General features: G+C 24.7%; 1 non-coding gene across 1 annotated transcript; it reads right to left on the reverse strand.

Annotated features, from left to right (window-relative positions):
* Positions 1-786: 786 nt before the first annotated feature.
* Positions 787-861, reverse strand: Trnay-aua (transfer RNA tyrosine (anticodon AUA)). Its single transcript has one exon. It is a non-coding gene; the product is annotated as a tRNA-Tyr (tRNA).
* Between the last annotated feature and the right edge of the window lie 15,396 nt (positions 862-16,257).

Consider the following 16,257-nt stretch of genomic DNA (forward strand, 5'->3'; position numbering starts at 1 on the left):
AGGATTTAGTTTTAAAAGGATGAAGTCCGGAACTAGAGCAAACGGAAATGAGATAAACTGAATTGAATAATATTTTGTATGCTTTTTTTCTGCATGCATGTCCTTATATAATACAAATTATGTAAATATGTATGTTCATATGTGGAACATTATTTAGGTTGTAGACGAAAAATTCTGCAGTTTTCTTTTTAATTGAAATTTTTTCCATTTTTAAAGTTCATTACTTAACGACCGACCTTATTTCATCTAAAGAAATACAATGTATGCGATTTGCTTTCCGGTCGTCAAGCATCAAAGATTATTGTGAATTTTTAATATATAAAGTATGTGAAGCAAAATTTCATTGTGATTATAAAAATAATTTTAAATTTTAAATTTTTTTTTATTAATTTTGTTAGTTTAAAGTAAAACAAATAAAAACATTTTGATGTTTATTAGTTTTTTGATTCTTAATTCTGAAAATTCGGTTTTAATATTATTGAACAAATAAATTTTTTTACAAAAAAATTGCATACCTTTAGGATGACTATTAACATTAAATTAGCCGCGTTAAATTTGAGCTTTAAAGCATAATTTTCCAGAGTGTGAAATCATTTGATTCGACAATATTGAATCTAGTTATAAAATTGGAATGTTGCAAAGGAATTTGTTTCCGAGATTTTATAAATGAATTCGTAAAAGCCTCATTTATCTTAATGGAAATTTCTTCATGCAACTGCAGAACAGATGGATGACGTAATCAAAGGAACGAGTTAAAGGCAGAAAAATTATTCGTTAAAAAAATTTTTCCCCTCGAACTGGACTCGAACCAGTGACCTACCGCTTTATAGGCGGACGCTCTACCAACTGAGCTACAGAGGCATGAAGAAATTGCTGACGAAATGTTCTCTACATTGCTTATACTGTAATTCACATGATTACTAAGTATTTGTTTTGTTTACATTGATTGCTACATACAATTTACTATTGAAACACACAATAACAAGAACATATATATTTATAGGATTGTGCCTATTGCTTATCCTCATTAAGGACTTAAATGGCCACGATAAAAATTTATGCAAAGCTCATTTTAAATTTTTAGTTTTATTTTACTTTATTAGAAGTTTTTGAGCTACGATCAAATTATTGTTAAAGATTTACAAAACATTAGTATGCGTTACATTACTCTTGATGTTGTTGAATGGTAGTTAAGCCTGCGGCTTAAATCTACTCATAACGATAATATTTAACAAATTCAATTTTTGATTACTTTTCATAGTTGTATTGGAATTAAGTTAAATCGCTGTAACGATTACATTCAATTATAAGCCATCTACTATGCAAGAAGAAAATACGTACTTTCTTATGACCTCCATGTTTTCGATTCGATTTTAAAATAAAAAAAAAATTATTAAAAAAGTACTAGATTATCTTAAAAAAATTGAGTACCCCTGGAAATATTAGCGAAATAATATTTCGCTAGCAATGGCAAATATACAAATATTTCAATATTTCTTGATTACAGAAAATTAATATTTTCTTCTGATTTAATAATAATTTTGTAGCCTACATATATAAAACTGAATTCCTAATTTCGAATCACTAATTTTGAATATTAATTAACACTATTTTTAACATCAACTTTTAATTTTCTGTATTTAAATTTTACTTATTTAGTTTTCTTAGAAAAACTTAAGGATAAATGCCCCATTAACCTAAACTTGTCATAATGAATTCTTTTTAGACTAAAATTACATTCCAATACAAAATAATTTAAGGATACAAGAATCTCTACACTAAAGACATTGTAAATTTTTATGAAAAAAGTAAAAGAGAGAAAATAGCAACAACGTCGTTGTTCATAAAAAAATATGAAAAAATAATTTTCTTAAGAAATTAAAACAATAAATACAAAAAAAAATAAAACAAGAACGAGAAACCCACAATCCATTAGAGTAAAAGCAACTTAGAAATAAAAGATAAAACAAAAAAAAAATAAAAATCAAATAGTTTTCCTCTACAGTCTTTTCATTTTCAAACAACAAACAAAACAACAACAAAAAAATAAAATAAATAAAATAAAAGGATGTTAGAGAAAAGCAAGAAGGATTAGTCCTATTAATGTACTACAAGCAAACAAAAGCAAAATAAAATAAAAAATTAAATGTGAAAAATGAGCCGCTTAAAGTTCTATAAAACTTACGAATTCCCTAAAAGGACAACAATTTTGTACAAGTTCAAATAGATTTATTGTAGCACAGCAAAACCTCGTTATGAGTGTACACTTTTAGACTATTAATTAATGCCGAATGTACCCATTTGAGGTTGCTCTTATTGTGAAAATGGAATTTATAAATGTACAAACCTAGCAGAAATTTTAAGTTTTTCTAAGAATTGAATAAGAAATGCAGGTAATTGTTTAGTATATTGAACCAATATAATTTCAAAGGAACCAAATTTTTGAACCTTCTATCCCGTAATTCAGCTTTGATTGTTTCTACTTCTAACGTCTTTTTCTGGCGAAAGTTAAGGTAGAAATTGAAATTTTTAAATTTATTTTATAAATTGTCCCACAATTAAATTTTAATTTTTAAAGTTAGTCTTTATTAAATTTTAATTTATTATGAGTCCTTCTTAATTATTGTGTTCGCATAAGTAGGGTTGTTACTGTAGTTCGGAGAATTTATATGTATTTGTGTATTATTATGTAAGGATATGTTTGAGTTAACATACTTTACTACATTATATATTGCCATTGTAATCTAATTTTTAGAACATTACCAAAGAACAAGAAAAACAAAAAAAAAAAAAATGGAGAACTGATTTTGATTTTTTTTTTGTTTTCGTTTACAACCAAGATAAATGAGAGTAAAAATTATTTAAGATTTTCATTTTATTCTTTTATTTAATTTACAAACTTCTCATATCCTTTTATCTGTAAAACTTTTAGTACAAATTTTTTAACTAATTGCAAGGATTGCAAGGGGTAAAATGATTTATTTCATTTTTTTCCTTTTATTTTTTCTTTGCTTTTAGGTCATTTTTTGCGGTATTAAAAATTAGATTTTCCATTTAACAATTTGTAAAACAAATACAACTGAATTTTAAACTCATTTGAAGATCTTGGCTAAAGTTGAATATCTTGAAATATCATAGATTAAGGTCGTTTATATGTAGAAGTGTTATGTATTTATAACGACGTATACGATATTTTTTAAATACATGAGTCTCTTTTACAGGTGACAAACCTAATCAATAGCGAGTCTATGAATTTTGATTTTATTGAAGAATTTTGGACATCATAAGAAAATTGTTTCAATTGAGGAGTTCATAATATTGAAAACAAAAATCGGAATGTCGAATCTTCTGGATCCAATATAAAGATAGATCCTATTCTGAGCTTAAAATTAAGTGGATGATCTTCAAATTCTGAGTTTTATTGTTTTCGAATAATGCATTCATCCATAATACAATTGGAACTACGTTAGGATGTTAATTAAGGAAAAAATATTATTGCGGAACATTCAAGAACAATTCTCGCCATGGACTGGGGGTAAGCAAACGGGCTTTATTAATAATTAAGTATCCTTGAAATTTCTCGTCCAACTTAATTATGTTCAATATAATAATAAGCGAGTGATTACGCTATAATATAATTATATATAATAATTTACGCGGGTAATGTAGCGTAAAATTTAATTTATAATTCGACAAACATATGACACTTTTCCATACAGCCTTAGAGATTTTTAAATCTAAATAAACGTTTTAAATCTAATCAAACGTTATTCAAATATGCCTTATCGTTTGTAACACCAAGAAATGGCTTTTAGTTTTTTTTGGTTATAAGTGTATGTTTTTAATTACTGTCGAGTTGTGAGTCAATTTAACAATGTCCGTTCATTTGTTCATTCGTCCCAGTGATAATTCGAAATAATTGAGATAAGTTAACTAAATTTTCACTTTAATTTATTCATAATATAAATGCTGGAACCCTATTTAAATTGGATGTGATCGAGGTAGTGGTTCAGATAGCTGTGCTGCAACTTTAGAAGTTGTACTACAAAAGTTGAAATCATTGAAGCTATGACTACCAAATTTTACACAAGCAAATATTTTATTAGAATTTTTATATTTGATAAAATTAGTTAAAATTCATTGGCATGTGGTGGTAGCTGCCTTGCAACTTCCAAAGTCACTTGGTCCGATAATATTCGTAAACTATTGAAATATAACATTGCTGAAATTTTGCATAAATGAAAGTGGTAATATGGTCATTATTTTCAATAAAAGTCTTTTATAACTGCCATATATGTACATAATGCTATTCATGTAAAAACCCAAGAGTAAGTTTAAAACAGTGCTGCAATCAACATACAAAACTTAACATTAATTCAATAAAACATTAATTCGTACAAGTATCACAGAGTTGACACGGTCAACTCTACCTACTCTCGTTTTTTATTCCATTTGATATTTTACATTTTAAATTTATTTTTAGTTATTTGCAAGCTCATTATGATGTTTCAGATTTTAAAATGACATTATTCAAATAACATACATTAGAATATGTCTGTTGTGTATATACATAGTACAAGTGTGATAAGTCCTTAACAGAGTACACTAAAGAATTTTCTGAATAAAATAAAATTTTAAATTATTATATAGCTATATACATACTTATATATATTTTTTTTTAAATTATAAAATTTTTTTTTTAAAAAATATTTGAAAAATTTCCTTCGGCACCTTTAATATAAAAATATTATTCAACAACATACCTACCACATAATAATATGCACAATATCCTTTACAATAATATGCAGAAACACATACATATTGTAAAGGGAAAAAGTCAAGTAGATTTTAAATTTTCATTTCTCATTTTTACTCATTTTGGGACCAAAAATATAAAAAAAAAATCAATTTAATTTTAAAGTTCAAGATAAACGAACTTTAAAGGAGCCAAAATCCTCCAGATTTTTCAATAATAGTAAGAAAGAAGAGAAAGAGAGAAAGAGAGAAAAAAGAGAAAATGAAAATCGCATGTTTTTTTTGCTTACGTAATGTTATTTTTTTCGTGTTTTGCTGCAAGGAATGTAAAAAATCAAAATTGCATACAGTGAATTTTAAGGAGTGAGAGTTGCAATCTTAAAATATTTTCATCGTTATATTTTAGTTCGTAAAAGTTCAACGTGTTTTCTTTTCTCTATATTTTAACTCTTAAATACCTACATATATATGAGCACTTTTCAAATATGGTTGATATTATGTATGAGCACGTGTATGGGACGAGATATGATATAGTTTATTATAATATGTTATAAAAGTAGAAATTTTATTAAAAACTTTACAAATAAGAAAATTTGAGAAATTTTTTTCTGAATTATTTAAATAATTTTCCGCTCCTTAAAGTTCAGACATCATAATATTTTGCTTGCATTACTACAGTGATGAAATGAAAAACTGAAAATTTAATTTTGTTTTTTTGTTGATTTTCATGAATCTGTAAAAATAACACATATTCGAGCATACATAACTCGTAATGAAAATAAATTATTTATTTTTCAGTTCTGTTTATGATTTCTTATGTAAAATAATGAAATGGTGCAAATATGGCCCTCATATGAAAATGTTATTTATGCAAAATGTATGACGGTTGTTTGCAATTTTTTTGATAGAAAATGTAGTTGAAAAGTATTTAGTTATAAATGGTTCTTATAGATTTTTATATTTATATAGAAAAGTTGTTAATATTTTGGATTTTTTGTTCCTTTGAGCTTCATTAAAAGTTTTAATAAAATTTTTCATTTTAAGTAATTGAAATTTGTGAATGATGGAAAATTTGTAATTTTACAAATGAATAATAAATTTTTATCTTTTTCCGTATGGATTGCAGATTAGTTAACGTTCTGAAAGTGCGTTTTTTCGGGGCGTTTCCAGGATCATAATTCTTGTTGAGTTATATAAAGTAAAATTAAAGTAATCTATGAGAAACTATAATATCTCTATTATTAAGACATTAAATGACCTTAAAATCTTGTTGTATAAAACTATTTCTTTCTTAGAGGACATCTTGGACAAATTTAAAATCAATAGCTTGTAAAAATTATTAAATTTATTGCTCTAAAACAAAATGTATAAAATTGTAAATTTTTTACAAATTATGTTTTTACAACATTGTTAACCAATTTTCATAAAAGAAGAAAGTAACAGTAAATATCGAATGTTTGTAAACAAAATATTTTTAATTAAACTGATAATCTTTCGTAATTTGATCACATAGCTCCTAAATTTATGCAAACAATTTTAATTATATAAAAAGGTAATTGATATATTTTTCGAAATTTTATATATTTTAATTCATAGCTGCGTGACTAATTGAAATAGTTAAACCAAAAGTTGTCATAAAGAATAAATTATGACAAATTAGAATTTGATTTTAAATTAAAATTAATGTGATTGTATTCGGATCAAGGCAACTTTTAAATGCGAATACAATAATTAATAAAAGTATTGTAATATACAGTATCCCTATTTAAAATTGGCAATAATTATTAAAATCTTAGGATTTGAAAATTCGTGTTATTTAAAGACAAAATCAAGGATTTATTAAATGAACTCCACAATATTCATGAGATTGTAATTTGCTGTATGTTCCTATTGCTCAGCTTTTTTATATTTTCAAAGATTTAATTCGGCGCTTTCTCTAAAATATATTAAAAGTTTCATTCATTTTGCCAATCCATTTCAAATTTTGGAATATAATATTCAATTGATTCGAATTAAAATTTTAATTAACAATTATTATTCAACTAATCCTTTTCTTATTTAAACTATTTTAAATATTTAAAACCAAATTTTACCCATAATTCATATATCATAAATAAATTACATTGCATGGTCTTAGTTATAAATTTTCTAATACACCAGCAGTGTTTAATTTATTTTTCTATTCGCAAATATTTTAATAATTTTTCGCAAAGTATTGTTGGAATACTTATTTCTTTCACCTTTGGGACTCTTTAATAAATTATACAAGTTGTTATCAATTACAAAAATTTTTTTTGTTCAAATTAAATGCATAAAATCCGCCTTTCGCTTCAAATGAAATTTCGCAGTAATTTTTCAACAAAATATTTTGTATTTTGCGCCCGAAAATCTGCAGTAATAATAAAATAAATAATTAAAATTATTATTTTATTTCAAATTTAGAAAAACATATTTGCTCTAAAAACAATAACAAAAACTAAAATATTGCGAATTGCATATTGAATGCTAAAAATATGTTGCCGTATAAAATAGAAATAACATTATTTTTTTTTGTATATATGTGTGTGTAGAATTAAAATATTTATGCGATATGCAAAAAACAATATCCTTGATAATATTATTATTTTTTTTATTTATTATAATATTTTATAAAATGAAAATATTTTTTGTTGAATATAGTTTTAATTTACAAATACGTTTCCTAATATTACCACAATTTAATTTAATGAAGTAAGTAATATATGCATTGAACAAAAACAAAACAAAAGAAAAAATAAACAAATGAACGAGAAAATCCTTTTCCAAGGATATTATATAAGAACCAAAGCTTTATGTGGTTATACACAGTTATTTTGTATTCAATTGAATTGAGAGCTAAAAAAAATCTGCATTTGTATATAGATATTAGTATCTGAAAACTATATTACAAAATTTGATTATACATTTTTGAAAGGATTAAAAGGATAATTGTATGTATAACAATGATACTATGATATAAGCAAAAAAATTTAAACTATTCACGGAATGTAGTCAAAATTTAGGAATATAAAATAGATTTTTATTTAATGTCCATTTTTGGTATTTGCCAAATGTAGTTCAACTATATTTAAGAGTTTTAATCAGCGATTTAGTGAGGTAATTAATTTGAATCTTGTTATAATTATGTGCCATGGTATACTTTGTTAGTAAATCTGTTTGTAAGAAATATAATAATGAGGAAGTATTAAAGAGTATTTTTGAGAGTTAACAGACAGAATTAAATAATATCTCTTAGATAAATTTAAACAAATTGTTGAATTAAGAGAATGTTTTTAAGGAATTCTCTTTATTATGTGTTCTTCATAAGTTTTGTATTAATTTCTTTATTATTATAATATATTAAGAATGTTCATAAATTGTTAATAACTAGTTAGTGGTTTTGGTTTTTTAAAATAATAAAATTATTTTTAAAATTATTTTGAATATTTTCAGAAGAAACTGTGAAGTTGTTGTGAGTATTTAAAACATGTGTTAAAGATTTCAATTACAATAGAATTTAATGTTCTTCAAAAACTCGTCTCAAATGTAGTTGATTTGCATATTCACAAGTGAAAAATGTCAAGACAGCAAATGTAGGTGAATAAGTAGAGTATCTTTTTATTTGTGCAGACGGTGAGAAAGATATAGATAAATATTATATAGATAAACATTGTTCTCATCGGAATATACTTAGATTTTTAGTCTCTCGTGCCATATTATTGAGAAGGTACTTTAATTTCTCTTCCCACTATACCCGTACGAACGTATGTTCGAAGGGTATACTAAATTTGCCTTACCGTATGTAACGCTAAGAAATAACGGCCTTACATATAAACTCAAGTGTATGTTTTTGATCAGCGTCAAGTTCTGAGTTGATTTAGCTTTGTCTGTCCGTCCCTCCGTCCGTCCCAACGATAAATCAAAAACTAATTGAGGTAAATTCACAAAATTTTCACAAATGATTAATTGTAGTAAGTGCCAGAACCCTATTTAAATTGGACATGATCGTGGTACCGATCTATGAACCATAAAAGCTGTGGTATTGAAATTTCACACAAACGAATATATTAGTAGGGCGAATGTGTCTGATAAAAGTCGTTGAAATTGCTTGGCTCTTTCTAGTATCTGCCATACAACTTCTATAGTAGTTCGGCACACATTAATATCATTATTTTCTTACCAAAGGTCATGGAAAATCTTCACTACATTCCAAAAATCAAATAACAACGTTTTTTTTGTTCTAATATTTAAAATAGATAAATTTTCTCGAGTCGCCCTTAAAACCTATTAAAAAAGAATTTACCTTCAATGTTTTTATTGTAAATTTTTTTTCGTAGCGACAAAATGTCTATTTAATTGATTAATTAAATGAATCGATCATTGACAGTAAATTTACACATAAAAGACAAAGAAAAAAAAAAACAAGAAAGAAAATCAAATATTTTCCCCGTCTTTATTTCAATTTGAATTTCATTGAGATTTTTGTTTTTTTTTGCTTTTATTTTTTTTGTTATACGAATCCTTAGAAGTTCCAGCAATCAAATATTTAGATTACAAAGAAACCCCATTGTTATACAATATATAAGTAGTATATATAAAGAGATTAATACCTAAATTAATGAGAATTTCGGTGAGAACATTTAAATTGTATTTGTATATATGTATAAGTACATTCATGTAAATGTGTTTGTATATAAATTGTGTTAGATAGATATTTTAAGTTAATTAGTACGGAAAATTGATTGAAATGCGGTTTAATTACTTGAATTATCACATAAGTTGATAAAAAATTTTTTATTTACACGCCCTTCTCATTCATTATAGCATTGCATATAATATGGAGGAAATTTAATAAAATCCAATGATGTAAATAAAATCGATTGATATTTAAATAATTTTTAATTTTTTTTTTTTTCATTTTCTTTAGATTTCTTTTGAATTTGAATTTAAGTAATTGGTTTTTATGGTTAAGAGACCAGAGTAGATATAGTTGATATAGTTGACCGTGTCAACTCTGTGACACACGTACACATAAATGATGTTAAATGTCGGAGATAATATTGACATACAGTTTTATACAACCTCCTGATTTTTATCTACAGATAGTGCTATTTTATAATTTTATGGTAATTGTAAGCATAAAAGAGTTTGACCAAAAATTATGGTCACATCACACAAATTCATGTGACCAAAATTTTAGCTTTCAACAGCTTCTAAGCTATTATCAAACAACTTATTAAACTATATGGAACCTACCACAAGCAGTCGAGGAATTTCAACGATTTTTATCAAACAGAATTATAGATGGTATTGAAATTTGGCACAAACAATGTATAGTTTCTAAGATACAGCCAAATAAATTTTAAATTTGTTAGGCAGCTACCCGATTCAGTACCTCGATCATATCCAATTGAAATAGGGTTCTGGTATTTACTATTATAAATCACTTGGGGAAAATTTTAATTTAGCTATAAAATTTTGAATTTAGTTTAATTAAATTTTGAGTTATCGTTACAGACGGACGGACAGGCGGACAGAATTCAATTCTGATCAAAAATGGTAAGGCAAATTTAGTATACCCGTAGAACATGATGTTCGTTCAATAAGTTTATGAAAACAAAAATTAAAACGATTTTTAATTTTCTTGGATTCATTTTAGCAATTTTCAAAATTTTCCATTTTAAATACAAAATTAAAAATTTCAATTAATAAATTTTATTTTAAAGTTTGAATTCCGAAAAATAGAAAAATTTATCTTGCGCAAATAATGCGAGTATCCGATAGAAAGTACATATTTAAGATCATATGCGAGAGTATCTTAGAACTACCGACGTCATAAGTAAGTAAAATGTGAGTCAATGTTTGCATAAAGTTTAGATTTTTATAACGTTGACAGCTAATGGTATTGAAAATATAATTAATATATTATTACGATTGCTTTTAAAGCAGTGTCCAGTACCTTTCAAAATATAAACTATTTTGTAATAGGTAATGTTACCTTGTATTATGGTTATAAGCTGTTTTAAAATCTTGAACATTTTACAGAAATTTTGTGTTTATTTCTAAAAAACTTACCATTACCATAAAAGATCTGTTGTGCGTGCATATATTCTTATATATTTATATAACATTTGGTATATTTTATTTTCATAGCATAGGATATTAAAAAATCATAAAAAATTCTGTTCATTTGGGATCACTCAAGCAACTCACTTTATTAAATTAAAAGAGTATAGGTAGGTTGTTTTATTTGTATATAATGCATATTATATAGGAATTGTATGGGACCTCATATATGTATATGTATGAATATTGAAATAATATGTATTTTGGCCCTCCTTTTATATTACTGGCAAATATCTTTCCAAGCATGCCAATATTTTTACTTAATTATTAAATTTTTCCATGTGGAATACAAGAAAAAAATTTTCTTATCTCAAAAATTCTCCATTTCTTTTATTTTTTTTTTATTTAAGGATTTAAAAAATATCTACCGATACGCGTACATATATTTTGCTGATATTCTTAGTATTTAGGTACACATACAATTTTCTTGAAATTTGTTACATCAATTATTATGCTTGTTAATCTCCATCTAATAATCTGGAATTAAAACTTTGTTACCCTTAGTCTTTTTCGTTTTTAGGCAAAATTAGAAAAAATAAAGTATAAGTCAGCTTAGGAATAATAAGGAACCTGAGAGCAAAACCCCACAAATTAAAAGTACTGACGCAGACATTATGCAAATGATGCATAGTATGTTGATCAGAATTGACGAAATTTCTAAAAGATTATTAAAAGTAGAAAGTGGATACACTAAGATGTATACGGGGACACCAAAGAAATTAAGAAAAGATGTACGTAAATGAGGTATATATATAGTAACTTGGAATGCTAATTGTGTTCTTAATAAGAAATGAATTGAAGGTTTTTCAGAAAACGAGAAATATAGATATTTGTTTGCTGTCGGGCCTTAAAATAAAAGCCTATGATTGCTATAAGGCGGTACATCCCAGCAATCAGCTAAGAGGAGGTAGTGCAATACTAATAAATTAGAAAGTATAGACCATAATGGAGAATTCAAGATATAAACAGCTGAAATTCAGTTTATTTCGATAAAAATTAAATTTACTAAACAGGACTTTAGTGTTGGTGCCGTATACCAAATTGCAGCATTAAGGAAAATAATTTTAAAGATCTCCTGTACAAATATGGACATAGATATTTAATAGGAGATAACTCTAATGCCAAACATACAGATTAGGGTCCTAGAATCATCTCTTTCTTTCTAAGAAAGAGAAATTTTCAACCAAAATTTTTTTTTTCTTTTATCTATAATTATTGTGATGCATGCATAAGCGAAACAAGTACAAATTTTCATCATTTTCAAAATTTTGTAAGCTGTTCACCTCTGGTATATTAAATTGATGTTTATAGGTGCTAATGTTGTATTGTAAGTTTTACAGAACTCTGTTAAGACCTTGTTGTTTGTTTTTCTTTTATTTAAGTGTGATTAGTTTCTGATTCTCTTCCAATAATTTGATTTGGCTCTTGTTATTGGAGATTATAATAATTTTAAAAATACTGTTTTAAATTTGGTATACATTGGATTTTTTTATATGAACTCCTCAATTTGTTTAAACTTGCTTATTAGTTATTAGCAAAAATATATTCAAAATAGTGCCATTTCAATTTCAATAAAACTTTAAAATAAAAACGAAATCCTTTTTATTATAATATTCAATAAAAATTTCATTTCAACACTGACAATACACGTACATATTGTAAGGAATAATTGTTATCGCAAATGAAATGAAATGGAAAATAGAAAAAAGATTCATTTTTTTTTTCATTATTAATTTTTCTTTTATTTCGTTTTCCTGTTATATATGCTTATGTATGTATGTATATTGTGTTGTCCTTTGAAAAATTTCATAGCTAAAAATGAATATTTTTTTTTGGAAATTTACCAAAATCTGTAAAAATATGAAAATGACGCGATTTTTCATTTCTCTATTATTGTTTATAGTTTTATTTGTATTTGTAACCTTTAGGGTAATTTGATAGTTATAAAAGGAAGTCTATATTATGAATCTAATATTCCAACCCAAATACTTTCTATTAATGACAATTTTCTTTATTCAAATTAAACGGATGAGATTTTTCCTTATACAATTGAGTATGGGCCGAGTATTAGTTTTATTGTTTAAGACGCATACATATTCTGTGAATTTAGAAAAATACTAACAATACAGGCTTACAATTTCAATATTTTGATTTTATAAGAATTGAAACGCAATTGACGCTGATTTCATAATATTATGAAGAGCCATTTATATCGATAGAGTATATAAAGCGGAGTGTATATTGCAGTCTGCTTTTAAAAAAACCTTCTAACCGATTAGTATTTGTGAATTGTGATATAATTTTCTTAGTAGTTATAGCCAATTGAATAAATAAAATATAGCCGAAGGTTTTCCTTTACCTACCTGTTTTTATATACATAAATATTTCATCCAGAGACCTTTACCATTAATAAATTCGTAATTTGTGAATGCATTTAATTTGATTTAAGCTATCAATTTCAATTTATGTGTTTTTTTCTATTTGAATTGAGAATAAAAATAAATTCTAAATGAATGAAAATTTACCGAAAAAAAAACACAAAAAATATAAAGAGAAAGAAAAAAAAAAATCAATCCTTTCGTATAACAATGAAATTACAAAAATAACGGAGCGAAAACAATAAAACTATGGTAGAAAAACATAATGTCCTTGAATATTATAGGATAATTGCCAAATTAGAAAAAAAAAAATAAAAAAAAATACAAACGATTTTAAAATATTTATTCTATGGCATGTCGTAAAGATAAGAAAATTTCAAAAAGGAAAAAAAAGAAAAATATTTTCAAAATTTTTTTTTCAGCATCTTTTTTGGTTTTTCATTACATGTTTTGCGATCATTAAGGATTTGGCACGAATTTTAATACACAGTATAACTTTGAAAATTTATACTTGTGTTCTAGGTTAAGTACCTTGAATATTTTTACTTTGAATAATTTTATAAGAAAATTTTTACTTTGAAGCTTCCATTTCTTAGAAAATTATACTATATTTAACGGAATCTAATTTGGTTTAATGGAAAAAAACATTTCACTATCTAATTACGAAAAAAGCTCATGATCTATTAATGCCAACTTTAATAACTATATCAAATATGCAAAATTATTTTCTGGCTGAATTTCTTCAACAAATTTTAAAAATAAAATTTTTTAAGATAAAAAGGTACGCGTTCATTTTATGATGTTCAAGAACCCTCTAAATACTTTATTAATATTTTGTGATTGCTTAATCTCAATTTAGATTCGGCAAACATTTTGAATTTTCGTAGTATAATATTTTAGTTAGGTTATGTATTAATATTTCAACTCTACGTAAGTTTTTCGCAAGCCTACGTAAACCTTCGGTATCAATAAAAAGTTAAAGAATTTTTTTAATCATTCCCATCTAATATCTATTTTATTCCAAATTGGTATTGTTGTTAAGTTAAAGATCAAAAGTTATTAGAGAAATTTATAATTGCATAGGTTTGCTGTTTTTTGTACATAAGAATTTTGTTACACTAGAACTGATTTAAATGTCTACAACCAATTGATTTTTTTTTATTGAAAAGCCGATAATAAATTGTTTTAATCTATTGTTATATTGTGTAAGTAAATCTATTGCAATATCAGGAAAATTATCAATATTATTAGAGCTGTTATTAAGTTCAGAAGAATCTTGAAGAGAATAAAAAACTTTTCAATAATTTTATTCATTAAATTTTCATATTCATTGTAACTGTATTTTTTATGTATGACATTTAATAATTTCTTAAATACTTTTCAAAGGAAATGATTTTGTACATAGCCATTTTGTTGAAAATTTTGAAAATTTTAATAATGTAATAGATTCAAATTGTATATAACAAATTTTTATTTAATAAATTTAATCGCTTTAATAATTTGGAATTTTAAAATTCACAATATTTAAATTATTTCAAAAACTTTTAAAAAATTTTTTCTATATAACAAAATTAATAAAAACTGTTATACAGCGTTCAAAAATGAAAATTATATTTTAATCTATAATTAAATAATTGAAGAAAAAAGCTTTAAATTTATTAAAATATCAGAGAAGCTTTCTTTGAAACCAAATAGCAGCAACAAAAATATTTCTACTTATTTCTCTCTCATTATGTTTAAAAAAAAACAAAAATGTCACGGTAAGTGTGGCATGTTAATTATTGTCGTAAAACTAAGAAAAAATAAAGTCATACTTTTGAAAATGTCATAAAGTATTTGGTTCTCTATTCTCATTAATTTCAAAATTATTATAAGCAGACACAATATTAACCTTTATTCAAAACATTTAATTGCGCTTTCTTATATGAGAATGGATTGCATGTGTTGAAGAAATTAAATCATAAAATTGAAAATATTTGAAATTTTGCAAGTCTTGAATAATATATTTAGTTTTGTCACCGTATATATATATATAATATATATATGTATATAACTATATAAGTACGAGACAATTGTGGCTTTATATGAATTTTGCAGTTTATATTTAATTAAGTCACTTGCATTATCATATTTCATTGCAGAATTTATTGCTGTCATGTCAATGTCAAATGACATCTATATATTTTTATAATAATATGAGAAAGTCAAAAACGTGACATAATTTTTATAACGCATATTTTTTTTTCCATATCATAGTTATAAATGGGACATGAAGTTAAAAGTGGAAAATGAGCTTTTTTGTTTTTTGTTTTCTGCCGTAAATGTTGTGAATTCCATTCCAGCTAATTCATTTAATATTATTTTGTTGTTGTTATTGTTATATTCGTAAACGTATATAAATTAAATTTTAATTTCTCGTTTTTCTCGTTATACTTTTGATGAAAAATTTTTCTCACATGTTTTTATGTTTTATACAATATTCTGTATGATATGTAAGAATGTGTATATAGGTATATGTAAAAAATTCAGTTCAGTTATTCTCTATTTTTTTTTTCCTTTTTAAAGAAAAATTAAATTTATTGCTGCACATTCTGTTTTGTACTATTCGTACAGCAATAGTTTTTAATCCTTTTTTTTAATGTTTTCAAAATTTTTTTTTTGTATTCATACTAAAAAAGAAAAAAATGATGATGGAAACGAAGCAAAAAAAAAAGAAAGAGAGAAAAAAAAAGATCAGAAAAATATTTTTTTTTTTTTAACACTTAAAATTTCATTTTATTTATGCCGCACGCCTAGTCACTCATGTATAACTATGTGTATAATTGAATAGGTTGTATGTAAATGACATTAAAATTTCTTGTACTCGTGTATTATATATATATGAATTTATGCATATATATATTATATTATATACTCATTTTTCTATATGTATTGTTATAAAACTGAATATTTCGGGAAAATGGTTTGGGTAAGATTTTCG

Source organism: Condylostylus longicornis, unplaced genomic scaffold (genome assembly GCF_029603195.1).
Source record: "Condylostylus longicornis isolate FDR11 unplaced genomic scaffold, ASM2960319v2 ptg000135l, whole genome shotgun sequence".
In the NCBI taxonomy this organism is placed as follows: Eukaryota; Metazoa; Arthropoda; class Insecta; order Diptera; family Dolichopodidae; genus Condylostylus; species Condylostylus longicornis.